This window comes from Manihot esculenta, chromosome 15 (genome assembly GCF_001659605.2).
Source record: "Manihot esculenta cultivar AM560-2 chromosome 15, M.esculenta_v8, whole genome shotgun sequence".
In the NCBI taxonomy this organism is placed as follows: domain Eukaryota; kingdom Viridiplantae; phylum Streptophyta; class Magnoliopsida; order Malpighiales; family Euphorbiaceae; genus Manihot; species Manihot esculenta.
In genome coordinates, this window is record NC_035175.2 from 30,549,112 (window position 1) to 30,564,422 (window position 15,311).

Below are 15,311 nucleotides of genomic sequence, written 5' to 3' on the forward strand. Positions count from 1 at the left end.
ATTCACAAAGGCTTTGACTTCAAAAGCACAAATTGAAAATTGTTCCAATGGTCAAAAGACTATGAACAGAGCTAGTAGCCACTTGGACAGGTGACCAACTGAGTAACTGGGGGTGGGTATCACAAATATGTACCTTCACGTCAAAAGGTTGGTGACTTGTTCAAGCAAAATTAAAAGTGCAAAAAGCTGAATAAAGTACTTCAAGGTAAGGGCAAGTCACTCTGAAAGCTAGAAAAAGTCTTATCTGAACAAATAATATGTGCATGTATGATCTCTCTTGAGTAAAACAAAAAGAAAGCTTATTTGACTATGTTTATTTGCTTGAGGACAAGCAAAAGGCAAGGTGTGGGGGTATTTGATAGAGCATAATTTAGCCCATATTATCATGATCTTATTGATGTTTATTTACACATTTTCTACCTAATTTTGTGATTTTAATAATGTTTTGCAGATATTAAGCATAAAGAGACAATATGGAGAAAATGCTCTTAAAACTGCCAAAAAGTGCCAAATATGGAAAGTGCCAAAAAAGAAAAGTTTTCAGAAAAGGAAAGTTTTCAGAAAAGGAAAGCCCTCAAATAAGGGAAGTGTAGAAGCAAAAGCAAATAAGGAAAGCTCAGTTAGAAGATTATTTGAAATTCAAATCACAGATCTTTCTTTCCTCATTCAAAGATATGCACACACTGCAGCAGTCAAATCTTCCTATTTAGGCAGCAAGATTTCAAGGAGATGCACCTGCCTCTTCTTCATTCAGCATTTAAAATTCAAACGAAGGCTCCACCTAAAAAGGAAAGACTGGACAGATTCACTTTCCCTTCTGCATTCAATGACTGCGCTCCACTTCCTCTTCTGCAATCCGCGCGCATCCTTCATCTTTTGAAGCCTGATCCGCGCGCCTCCTTCCTTCCGGAGAATTTGCAACGCGATTCTTTCCTTTTCAGCACTTTGGGCAGCCTCTTCACTAATTAGGAAGCAAATATGACCTAGGGCAGCACTTTCAATTATAAAAAGACACATAAGGAGCCTCCACATAATTTTTAAGCTCCCCTTGGGAGGCACCTACGAATTCACATATCTTCTTTTACCTTTCTTTTTTTTCTTTTATTTTTATTTTTGTTTCAGCCATGAGAGGCTGAAATCTTTTATTCTAGTTGAAGACTAGGTGATGCTTTAGTTGTTTTATGGATTGGGAGATTTGATCAAACATTGTTTATCTTTTGTTATTCAATATTCATACAATCTCATGCTTAATTCCAATATTGCTTTGTTGTTTTCATCAATATGGCCAATTGATTCTTGATTGCAAGGTAATAATATGTTAGTTTGGGTGATTTAAGTCCGTAATTGCTTGGATTATTCAAATATAAGAACACTTGGTGTAAAAAACCAAGGAAATTGTATAATCTAGCAACATCTCATGCGTTTGAGTAGTTAGGATTGGATCTCTCTCTTTCTTCATGCAATTAACAATTGTTTGATGCCTAAGGCCCAAGGACGTTCCTTGGCAATTTGTTAATTAGTAATTAATTAGAGGACGTTCCCTAATTGGTTTAATCATAAGGAGAGACATGGTGGTGAGAAGCGTTTTCCATCTCCATAACTAATCTATTGAATCAATCAAAAGAAACTAAGTGTTAATGATCAATCCCAACAACTGAAGTGGATCCAACTCTTCAACTAGAGCTTTCTTATTATTTATTTCTCTTTTATTTTATTATTCGCTTATTTTAATTGCTTTCAGTAGTTGGTTAATCAAATCAATCTCAAACCCCCCATTTTACTTTTACTGCAATTTATTTTTATTCCGCTTTCAGTTTATCTCGTTTTCAATTTTATCTCATTTCAGTTTATTTTGCTTTCAGTTTATTTTGCTTTCCGTTTATTTCTCTTTTAGTTTATTCCGTTTTCAGTTTTATCTCGTTTCAGTTTATTTTGCTTTCAGTTTATCTCGTTTTCAGTTTTATCTCATTTCAGTTTATTTTGCTTTCCGTTTATTTCTCTTTTAGTTTATTCCGTTTTCAGTTTTATCTCGTTTCAGTTTATTTTGCTTTCAGTTTATTCTGCTTTCAGTTTATTTCGTTTGCAGTTTTATCTCATTTCAGTTTATTTCTCTTTCAGTTTATTTTTATTTCATTTAATTCTATTGGTCTTGATAAAGAAAATAGGTAAGTTCTCAATTCCCTGTGGATTCGATCCTTTCACCACTATCTGCAGTTGTAAATTGTTGATAACCAGAGAGGTTATTTTTGACCGGCTTTGACAACCGCGAGTCATGGCCATTTGTCCCATCTGTTGTTGCATCATTTGCATAGTCTTTACTACCTGATCAAGAACATTTTGAGGTGCTGGTTGAGCTTGATTTCTTTGGTAGTTCTTGTAACGACCCGAAAATCCGAACCGCTACCGGCACTAGGATCCAGATCGGCTTAAGGCCGCCGAGACCTGTAGCAAGCCAAACATTCATCCTGTGAACCTGTTTAATCCCATACATGATCAACAACATACATAAAAATTTTGAACTTTTCTTTCCATTCAATCACCAAACTCAACCTGTGCATGCATTAACCATAAACATAATCATAAACATTAACCCCTCCTTGGAGTCTCATCAATGCTCCAATGGGGTGACATAACACGTATTGAGTTTGGTTTACATAAGTATCATAAAAATCATGTACTCAAAGGGGATTAACAACATACTAGGGTCAAGCACAATTCTATCCTCAATATCACCATTACATTACTATACTAAACAGTACATATCAACATTTCTCATGTCCACACTAGCTATTACATGACCATAACTTCATAACTCCTGCTGACCTCCTGGTCTACCCTATACCTGCAACCCTGGGGTTAAGGGAGTGGGGTGAGCTACTAGAGCCCAGTGAGCAAAATAATAAAACATAGTATTTAAAACATATGATAACATGGAATGCATCACAGCATAGACAAATCACATCAAGGATGGACTTGTCACCAATGGCCCTCATCATAATCCAATCATGCCAGGGGCGTAGTGCAGGCCACACCTGGTCTTTCCCTTAAACATAACATGTCATACATATCCAATAATGCCGGGGGCGTAGTGCAGGCCACACCCGGACTTTCCCTTACATAGTGCCAAGGGCGTAGTGCAGGCCACACCTGGACTTCCATATCATATCATATCTCATCATATTGAGGACCAATGGGTCATCCATCATCCATCCACATTAACAATATAATATGCAATGCAACATAGTCGTGGATTCTAATGCAAGCACCCTAGTATATCTTATGGCATTCATGATGCGTGAATCATGCTAAAACTTTCATGTATTTACTTTAAAACGTAAAGAGAGTTATTCCACTCTCCTCTGGCTAGCTCTGACAAGACACTGAAGCAGCTGACTCACTGCTGGGGTCCTCGGTTCCTCGGGTTCGAACCTACACAGGTGGACTCAAATGAGGGACCAAACATCTATGATCAAGACTCTAAAATACTCCCCAAAAACCCCTAAAACACCTTAAAACAATCACATAAATCATGCAGAGGAGGGCTGAACAGGGCACTTTCGGTGGCAGGTTCGGCGGCCAAAAGGCCCTCGAGAGCCGAAAGTCATGCACCTTCGGCGGCACTTTCGGTGGCCGAAAGTTCCCTCCAGAGATGAAACTCATGCATGTTCAGCGGCACCTTCGGCGGCCGAAACTCCCTTCCAGAGCCGAAAGTCCACTTTCGGGGGCAGGGTTCGGCAGCCGATACATGCTACCAAAGGCAGGTTCGGCGGCCGAAAGAGCCTTCGGCTGCCGAACCTGAGTTCTTCCCAAAAGGGCAGAAACTCAGCTCAACATGCAAAAACGCCTCCCAACTCATTCAGTCATGCATTTTCCTATTCTACAACATGCATACTCAAGCATACAAGCTCCTAGGGGCTTCAAACTATCCTAAACCCCATCTACAACACATCAAACATGCATATCCAACATACATTGTTCATAAACGCACAGTAAACCCATAAACTCCACATAAACCTATACATGCATTTCTACCCCAAGAAACTTCATAAAACTTACTTAAAACATTAAAGGAACTATGGATCTACTCTTACCTCTTGAAGAACGAGAGGAGAGACGATCCAACTTGGAGATGGCAGAGATCTCAACTCTTTGGTCTTCAAGCTTCCAAAACTCGCTCTTTTGTTCAAATATCTTCAAATCAACATAAAGCTTGTTAAAACATGAAAGATCAAAGGAAAAACATCTAAAATGAACAATGGGAGAGCAAGAACTCACCGTGGCCGAAAATGGGGAGAAAACTCGCCCGTTTCGGCCATAGAGTTCTTATATAGGGGCTGGCAGACCACCTTTCGGCAGCCTAAAGTGCCTCCAAAACTCATGCAAGTTCGGCGGCCGAACATGAGGTTCGGCGGCCGAACCTTTGAAACTTTCGGAAGCCTAACTTGCCCCCCTAAACCATCCCACGTTTGGCGGTCGAACCTGGAAATGTCTCCTTGATCTTTTTCTTTTAAAACTCAATTTCCTTTTTGCTTAAAACCATAAGATACATTAAAACATTTTATAAAAACATGCTTTTACCCTTCTAGAGGTTTCCGACATCCGAGATTCCACTGGACGGTAGGAATTCTGATACTGGAGTCTAGCCGGGTATTAATTATCCCCCCTTAAGAACATTCGTCCCCGAATATTCACCAAACAAACACATGGCATAGCATAAAACATAAACATTCATACAAAGCACATAAAACTCACCTTAGAAGAGATGAGGATATTGCCGGAGCATGGACTCCCGTGTCTCCCAGGTACACTCTTCGATGTTGTGGTGATTCCAAAGAACTTTCACCATCGGGATCTCCTTGTTTCTCAACTTTCTGATCTGAGTGTCAAGAATCCGTACTGGCTGTTCAACATAGGTGAGATCCTCTTGGACCTCCACATCAAGCTCACTAAGAACCTTGCTTGGATCCGACACAAACTTTCTCAACATGGAAGCATGGAAAACTGGATGGATTCTGTAATACCCGGCTAGAGTCCGGCATCGGAATTCCTGTCGTCTGGTGGATTCCAGGATGTCGGAATTCTCGAGATGGGTAGGATTTATGGTTTTCTAAAGTAATGTAGTATGTTTTCATGTTTTAAAGTTAAATGGAACTAAGTGTTTGAAAGAAAAGAACCAAGGCAGAAAAGCCAGGTTCGGCCTCCGAACATGCATGGCTTTCGGTTTCATGTTAGGCCGCCGAAGGTGGTCTGGCTAGCCACCTATAAAGGCCCTCAAGCGGTGAAAGGATAAGTATTCACTTTTCTTTCACTTTTCAGAGGTGAGACCATCTCTTTCTTGGAGTTTCTTCATGTTTTCATCAATCTTGCAAAGTTTTGAGTGGTTTTAATGTTTGTTTTGAAGGTTTTGAGCTAAAAACCCAATATTTGGAAGTTTGGAGAGTTTAAAGGAGAGTTGCTCCATATCTCCACGTTAGGATCGTTCAGCTTCTTGTTTTCACGAGGTAAGTGAAGATCCTGAGCGTATTTTCATGATTTATGGAAGTTTGATGAGGTTTTTGGGGCGAGTTGCATGAATAGGGTAAAGAGTTAGTTTTTTAAGTTTTTGTGCGATAAGCTTGTACATGTGGTATGCGTTTTGTTTTGTTGGGGTTTTAAGGTAGTTTTTGACCCCTTTGAGCATATGCTTAGGTGTATGCATGTTGAGGAATTGAGGTGTTTGAGTTTGGGAGAGTTTGATGCATTTTGGCGTGAGGCAGAGCAAGGTTCTGCCTTACTGATGAACCCAGCTTCGGCCACCGAAGAATGATTCGACCGCCGAATGTGCTGAGGAGGTGGCTTCGGCTGCCCAAGCTTGCCCCCGAGCCTTTGGACTTTCGGCTCTGGAGGGCAGTTTCGGCCGCCGAAGGTTAGAGACTTTCGTCTCTAGAGTGCCTTTCAGCCCCCGAAACTTGCCCCCGAAAGGGTTCGGCTGCCGAAAGAAGAGATTCGGCCGCCGAAGGTGCATGAGTTTCATTTCTGAAGAAGACTTTCGGCCGCCGAACCTGCCGCCGAAAGTGCCCTGTCTAGCTTTCCTTTACAGGTTTTGCATGATGATTTTCAGGTGTCTAAGGGGATTCTTGGGGAGTTTTGTAAAGGTGTTTTTGAGTTAGTTTGGTCCCTCATTTGAGTCCATCTGTGTAGGCACAGACCAGAGGAACCAAAGAGAGCAGCAGTGAGTACTGCGTCAGAGTTTGCAGAGTCAGTCCAGAGATAGCCAGAGGTGAGTGGAAGTAAACTTTATACTCGTTTTAATTGAGAAATTATATACTTTTAGCATATTTCATGCACCATGATGATGCAATAGGTTGATTGCATTAGAATCCACAAAGATGTTGCATTGCATACTTATTTGTTGATGTGGGTGAATGCTGAATGATCCAATAGTTCCAGACAGGAAGTCCAGGTGCCCAGTCTACGCCCTGGCAGGTATAGGAAAGTCCAGGTGCCCAGTCTACGCCCTGGCAGGTATAGGGAAGTCCAGGTGCCCAGTCTACGCCCTGGCAAATGGTAAGGACAGGTGTTATATACACGTATACATATACAGTACAGGAAGACCAGGACCCCATTCTACGGCCTGGCACGGAACATTTACTGGGACTATGTGGTGACGGGTTTACCCTTGATGTGACTTGTCTGTGATATGATGCATTCCATAAGATCATGTTTTAATGACTTGTTTTATCGTTCTACTCACTGGGCTATAGAGCTCATCCTACTCCCTTATTCCTAGTCTTGCAGGATCAGTGTACAGGGGAAGATCAGCAGGGGACAGAAAGAGAAGAGAGTTTGGTAATAGTGTAGTGTGGACATGTAATGTTCAAGAGATGTAATAGTTGTGTATTCAGATAGAGTTGTGCTTGACTTATTTTGTATTGTAAATCTTTTAGATACATGATCTGTTTATGTGTATATTTTATGAGTATGTGAAAACCAGGCTTAACAGGTATGAGGTAGCCCATCTAGAGCCAGCTCTAGTCAAGGGTTCTATAGTACAGAGATAGTGCATGCACAGGTTGAGCCTCAGTTCAGAGAAAAGTTTTTATTTTTCACAAAAAAATGTTTGATCATGTATGGGATTTACAGGTACTCAGAGAGTATAGCAGGCTTGCTATGGGTTTCGGCGACCTTAAGTTGACCTGAATCCTAGCGCCGGTGGCGGTCCGATTTTCGGGTCGTTACAGATTCTCTCCATTGAAGCAGGCAAGTCTAGTTTGTACGATACATTCCCAATCTTTTGCAAGACTTCGAAGGGTCCGATGTACCATGGAGCTAGCTTACCTTTCTTCCTGAACCGAATTACCCCTTTCATTGGAGACACCTTGAGCAATACCAAATCCCCCTCCTGAAACTCTACTTGCCTTCTGCGGATGTCTGCATAACTCTTCTGCCTGCTTGCAGTAGTCTTGATCCTTTCTCTGATGATGGGCACCACTCTGCTGGTGATCTCTACTAGTTCAGGCCCTGCCAAGGCCTTTTCTCCAACTTCTTCCCAACAGACAGGCAACCTGCACTTCCTTCCATACAAAGGGTGAGGGTTTGCCCGAGGTGGGGTTTGCCGGGTTTGGATAGAAGGGTGAGGGTGGATAAGCTGGGTACTGTGTGTATGGTGGGTAGAAAGGTGGATAAGGCATGTAGGTAGGGTAGGGGTTAAAGCTGGAGTAATCCGATGTGCCTCCCATCGGATACCCTAAACCCTGTGGGAAGGGTGGATAATGGGGTGGAAAACCATACCCCGAGGCCTGGACGCCTCCCTGAGACTCCCCTGTCCCTTCTCCCTGCATGCTCACATCCAGGTTCCCATCCCTCCTCTGATCCTCTTCCATAACCTCCCTCACATCTGAAGAACTTCCTCCTCTATCAGTCCCCCTTCTGCTGGCATCAAAAGACCTTTTAGGGTCCCTTGACACTCTATCTCTGTTGGCTCTACAAGACATTGCCCTAGGCAATGTAGGAGGACGGGCGCTCGTGCCCTCATCCTCAGGTGGCACTCCAGTCAATCGCGCAGATCGACGAGTTCCTCTCATCCTATTCTCTGAAAAACAGCTCATAACAAGCAAACATTAGCATCATATGGTTCATGTGGGCACACATGAACCCTCATCGCATACATCACATAGCATAGCATATCATTAATGCACATGCATAAAGTCATGGCATTTCACATCATCATGCAAGACAGGACTCAACATCCTATCCTAGTGGACATGACTTTCTTATTGTGCTTGACCTTCTATAACATCTATGAGCCCGACACTCTAGGTCCGAACATATGAACCTAGGGCTCTGATACCATTCTGTAACGCCCCGAAAATCGGACCGCTACCGGCGCTAGGATCCGGGTCGACTTAAGGCCGCCGGGACCCGTAGCAAGCCTGACATAAAACCTGTAAACCTGTATAATCCCATACATGATCAACAACATGCATAAAAATTTAAACTTTTCTTCATACATACTGTCATCAACTAACTCAACCTGTGCATACTCTGAACATATACATAACATAGTTCCTCTGTGGGATCTCATCAAGCCTTAAAGGCAAAACAACCTGTGTTGAGTTAGTTTACATAAACATCATAACATAAGATCATGTATATACAAAAGGGATTAACAATATATTATGGTCAAGCACAACTCTATCCTCAATATTCAAATTTACATAACATACTGTGATCTCTTACATTACATCATAATACATTTGTCATGTCCACAATCTAACTATTTCATAGACATACTTCAAACTCTGGCTAACCTCCTGGTCTACCCTGTACCTGCACATCTGGGGTTAGGGGAGATGGGTGAGCTACAAAGCCCAGTGAGTAGAACTATAAAAAGAATATTTAAAACATGCTATCATGAAATGCGTCACTGCACAAACAAATCACACCACGGATGGACTGATTCAAAAATCCCTCAACTCCATGTCCGGCCCTATTATGGGCACCACAGGACTTCGTATTGCCCGGCCCTATTATGGGCACCACAGGACTTCGTACTCGGAGTTATTGCCCGGCCCTATTATGGGCACCACAGGACTTCGTATTGCCCGGCCCTATTATGGGCACCACAGGACTTCGTATTTAGAAGGCTAATGAATCATCCTAATGTCCATCCACTATCATCTATCACAACAATACAATGCGGCATAGTCGTGAATTCTAATGCAAACAACCTATAATATGATCATGATGCATGAAGCATGATAAAAGCATTTCATTTCTCAACTTAAAAGGTTAAGTTTAGTTCCACTCACCTCTGGCTGACTCTGACAAACTCTGTAGCAGCTGGCTCACTGCTGGGGTCCTTGGTTCCTCAGGTCCGAACCTACACAGGTGGACTCCAATGAGGGACCAAACATACATAAACATAACTCTAATATATTCCCCAAAAACCCCCTAAAACATCCTGAAAATATCACATAGAGATATGCATGAAGTGGCTGAACAGGGCACTTTCGGCGGCACCTTTGGCGGCCGAAAGTCCTGGACAGAGACGAAACTCAGGTAGGTTTGGCGGCACCTTCGGCGGCCGAAAGTGCCAGACAGAGACGAAAGTCTCTTTTCGGGGGCAACTTCGGCAGCCGAAAGGCCTGCCTCCCCAGCCATGTTCGGCGGCCGAAAGTGCCTTCGGCTGCCGAACCTGGTTTCTGCCAAAGGGCAGAAACTTGGCTCCTTTGTGCATTTTCGCCTCCAAACTCACCAATCATGCATATATCTCAACCAAATCAAGCATACAAGTTCCTAGGGGCCTCAAAACAACAAATACCCCAACTACCACACTTCAAACACCCACAATCAACACACATTGACCAAAACATCAATATTAACCCATAACTCAAAATATAACGTAACATGCATTTCTACTCATAGATCTAGCATAAAACTTACTTAAAATATATAAGGAGCTTAAGATCGGCCCTTACCTCTTGAAGATCGAGAGGGAGACGACCTAAACTTGGAGATTCACGAAAATGAGCTCCTGAGTTCCCAAAGCTCCAAAACTTGGTTTAAATGTTCAAAACTTGCAATGTGAGTTTAAAACTCAAGAAAAATGGAAGAGATTTGGAGGAAGAACACAAGAGTTGCAAAAGGAAGGTCGGAAGCTTGCTGTGGCCGAAAATGGGAGAAAGCTCGCCCATTTCGGCTAAGTGCCCCATTTATAGGTGGCTGGCCAGGCCACGTTCGGGGGCCGAATGTGCCTCCGCATCCATGCAATGTTCGGCGGCCGAACTTGACTTTCGGCGGCCGAACCTGAACTTCCCTAACTCATGCTTTCGGGGGCCTAACGTGCCTCCAAAACGCATGCATGTTCGGCGGCCGAACTTGACTTTCGGCGGCCGAACCTGGGTTTTCCTCCAATGCTATTTTCATGCAAAAACTCATTTAGTTTCATACTTTAAAACCATTAAAAACATGAAAACATTTTATGAAAGCATGGTTCTACCCTTCTAGAGGTCTCCGACATCCGAGATTCCACCGGACGGTAGGAATTCCGATACCGGAGTCTAGCCGGGTATTACAGACGCTGCCGGTAGCCCCACCACGAAGTCCATAGCTATATTCTCTCATTTCTACTCTGGAATAAGTAGTGGGTTAAGCATTCCAGCCGGCTTCTGATGTTCCAGCTTCACCCTCTGACATATTTCGCAGGCTGACACAAATTGTGCCACTTCTCTCTTCATAACTGGCCACCAATAAACCTTCTTCAGATCTTGATACATCTTGGTGGCTCCAGGGTGAACGCTGTACCTGGCATTATGAACCTCTCTCATAATGTCTCCCTTCAGCCCTACATTATCTGGTACACACAATCTGCTCCCATAGCGGAGGATCCCATTGCTGTCAAATCTGAACTCACTATCTTTGCCTGACTGAACAGTCTTGGCAATCTTCACTAACTCTGGGTCCTCATGCTGTTTCTGAGCCACCTGCTCCAGAAACACGGGTGCCACTCTCATCTGGGCAATCAAAGCGCCTGTACCAGACAACTCCAACTGTAGACCTTCATTCATGAGCTCGAAGAACTCCCTCACTACTGGCCTCCTCTCTACTGAAATATGGGACAAACTGCCAAGTGATTTCCGGCTTAAGGCGTCTGCCACAAATTCGCCTTACCCGGATGGTACTGGATCTTGCAATCGTAGTCACTTAGCAGTTCTACCCATCTTCTCTGTCTCAAATTCAAATCTCTCTGACTCAGGATGTACTACAGGCTCTTATGATCGGTGAAGATCTCACATTTTACCCCGTAGAGGTAGTGCCTCCACATCTTGAGTGCAAAGATTACCGCCGCCATCTCTAGGTCATGTGTAGGGTAATTCAACTCGTGCTTCTTCAGCTGCCTAGAAGCATAAGCAATCACCCTTTCGTTCTGCATCAGCACACAACCCAGTCCCACACGGGACGCATCACAGAAGACCGTGAAGTCCTCATTACTAGTCAGCAGAGCTAACACCGGTGCTGAAGTCAATCTCTTCTTTAGCTCCTCAAAGCTCTCTTCACACTGATCGGTCCACACGAACCTCTGGTTCTTCTTAGTCAATCTGGTCATGGGAGCTGCAATCTTAGAGAAGTCCTGAACGAACCTCCTGTAGTAACCTGCCAAACCCAAGAAGCTCTTGATCTCTGTCACTGTAGTGGGTCTAGGCCAGTTAGCTACAACTTCCACTTTCTTGGGGTCTACTTCGATTCCATTTCCTAACACCACATGCCCCAAGAAAGAGATGCTCCTCAGCCAGAACTCACACTTGGAGAACTTGGCATATAAGCCATGTTCTCTCAAGGTCTGCAGAACTAACCTCAGATGATGGGCATGCTCCTCTGCATTCCTGGAATACACTAAGATATCATCTATGAAGACAATAACAAAGTGATCCAGGTACTGGCTAAACACTCTGTTCATGAGATCCATGAATGCTGCAGGGGCATTGGTTAACCCGAACGGCATCAAAAGGAACTCATAATGCCCATATCTGGTCCTGAATGTTGTCTTCGGCACATCCTCTTCTCTTATCCTTAGCTGATGGTACCCCGATCTCAGATCTATTTTGGAGAAACAACTTGCTCCGGCTAGCTGGTCAAATAGATCGTCGATCCTTGGCAACGGGTACTTGTTCTTGGTAGTGACCTTGTTCAACTGCCTGTAGTCGATACAAAGTCTGAGAGATCCATCCTTCTTTTTCACAAATAGCACTGGAGCACCCCAAGGTGAGGTACTCGGTCGGATGAATCCTCTATCTACCAACTCTTGCAACTGCTCCTTAAGCTCCTTCAATTCTGCTGGTGCCATCCTGTAGGGAGGAATAGAGATCGGTCTAGTTCCAGGCATCAGTTCAATTTCAAACTCTATCTCCCTAGCAGGTGGTAAACCTGGCAGCTCGTCTGGGAAAACGTCTAAGAACTCACTGACCACCGGCACTGAGGCGGGCTCTCTGACATGACTATCTAGCTCCCTCACATGAGCCAAAAAACCCTGACAACCCCTTCTGAGTAGCCTACGAGCCTGTAGGGCTGATATCAAACCCCTAGGTGTACTCCCCCTGTCTCCTCTGAAGACAACCTCTGACCCATCCTGACATTTGAACCTGACTACCTTGTCTCTGCAATCCAAGGTAGCACCATGGGTAAATAGCCAATCCATCCCTAGAATGACGTCAAAATCTGTCAAATCTAGAACCACAAGGTCGGCGGACAGGCATCTTCCCTCCATAAAAACTGGACTACACTGGCAGACTGACTCTGCCACTGACGGGTCACACTTGGGTCCACTGACCCATAGGGGACACTCTAACCCAGAGACCATCAATCCCAACCTCTCGACGGCCCTCGGAGCAATGAAAGAATGAGATGCACTAGGGTCCATTAATGCATACACATCAGAACAACCAATGATGAGATTACCTGACACCACGGTGTTGGATGTGTTTGCCTCCTGTTGAGTCATGGTGAAGATCCGTGCTGGAGCTGACGGGCCCTCACCCCTGAAACCCGCTGAAGAAGAGGCTGTCCCTCTTCCTCTACCTCTGCCACTAGCCTGAGTCGCGGCTGGAGCTACTGGCTGAGCCACACTACCAGAAGCTGTCTGCTGAGACTGTGCCACAAAAGCTGCCCTAGGACGCTCCCGTGCCATGTGTCCCTCCTGCCCACATCTGAAGCAGGCTGTCGTCCCAACCAGACATACTCCTTTGTTCGGCTTCCCACACTTTTTGCATACTGCATTATCTGCACCTGAGCTCGAACCACTTCCTAATCCCAGACCAGACTTGATCTTATTCCAGAACTTGTTCTTCTTTGACTTCCTGGGGCCTCTGTCCCACTTCTTACTGCCTGAACTCAGAGAAGAAGGGTCTAACCTTCCCCCACCTGGGGTCTTGGAACCAGAAGGTTGTGCCACTGACTGCTTGACTTTCCCTTCGATGATAGCACTAGCCTCCATCCTCCGAGCCATATCCACTATGGCATGGAAACTCTCCCTCTCTGCTGACTGAATCAAGGAGGAATACCTGGAATGGAGCCTCATGATATACCTCATTGACTTCCTCTAATCTGTGTCCAGATTCTGCCCAGCAAACGGCAACAGCTCCAAGAATCTGTCTGTATACTCATCCACACTCATGTCATCCGTCTGCCTTAACTTCTCAAATTCGATCATCTTCAACTCCAATGTAATACCCGGCAGATTCAGACATCGGAATTTCTACCGTCCGGTGGAATTCGATGATGTCAGAGGTTTCTAGAAGGGTAAGAGAAAGGTTTTCTAAAATATTTTCAAGTATTTTAAAGGTTTAGAGTGAAAATGATTGAGTTTTGAAGAGAAAAGGCCAAGGAGGCAGAATGCAGGTTCGGCCCCCGAAAGTTAAAGTTCGGCCGCCGAAAGTCCCCTAGTTTCGGCCCCCGAAGGCAATGTTTGGCCGCCGAACGTTGCATGGTTTTGCATGCAGGTTTGGCCGCCGAACCTGAGGCGGTTGCTCATCTATAAGGGCACCGAGTGGCAGAAAAAGGGGGAGACTTCTTCTCTCCTTCTGGCCTAGGTAAGTTCTTGATCTCCTTGAAGTGTTTTTATGGTTTTTTCTTCAACTCTTTCAAGGTTTTAATGAGTTTGACCCTTGTTTTGAAAAGTTATGAGCTTTAAACAAGGTTTTGGAGTTTGATGCTTTTGAAGCTTGGTTTCTCCATATCTTTGAGTTTGAATCATACCAGCCTTTGTTCTTCAAGAGGTAAGTGTTGGGAAAAGGGAGCTAGGCATGAGTTTGCATGAGATGGGCATAATAGGGTTTATGAATCCTTTATGTTTGATGTGTGCCTTGTGAGCTTGTTTTGTTGGAGTTTAAGTTGTTTTAAGCTCCTTTATGCTTGTTAAAGTGTTTATGCATGTTTTAGAGGGGTTAAATGCATGTATTGAGGGCTGAGCAGGTGATGGAGGGACTGGCAGGCGTCCTTGTGCACGAAACTGAGTTCTGGATGAACTCAGGTTCGGCCGCCGAAAGTCCAAGTTAGGCCGCCGAACATGCTTGACTTTCGTCTCTGGAGGAGACATTCGGCCGCCGAAGGTGCTGCCGAAGGTGCCCTGTCCAGCCTTCCTTTGCTTGTTTTGCATGCATATTTTGAGGTGTGTTAGAGGGGTTTTGGGAAGGTGTATAAGAGATGTTTATCTGTTGTGTATAGAGTATGTTTGGTACCTCATTTAAGTCCTCCATTGTAGGATTGGACCCGAGAAAACGAGGTGTTTAGCAGTAGTAGTTGCTTCAGAGTTAGAGTTGGTCCAGAGCTAGTTAGCCCAGAGTTAGCCAAGCAGAGGCTACAGGTGAGTGGAACTACACTTTATAATTTTAAATTCAGAAATGACATACTTCTAGCATGTTCCATGCATCATAAAATGCCATGTTTTATATTAGGTTGTATTGCATTCGTTTCACGAATTTGATGCATTGCATAAGATGATATTTGTATGGATGAATGTTGGATGATCCTTAGCCCTTGATAGAGCACAGAGTACAGATACAGAGTTATGGCATGAGGTAGCCATACCAGGTCGCTCCTAGATAGGCCAGGTCGCTCCTGGTACTATGAGTTAGACAGAAAGTCTGTCAGATCAGAGATCAGAGTAGTCCAGGTGAGGCCTAATCGCCCCTGGCACAGTTGGACATGTTATGATATGAGTGACTTCAGAGTAGTCTAGGTGAGGCCTAATCGCCCGTGGCACAGTTGGACATACTATTATGTATGTAGAGGGCTATGGTGACAAGTTCATCCTTGAGGTGATATGTTTGTGATGT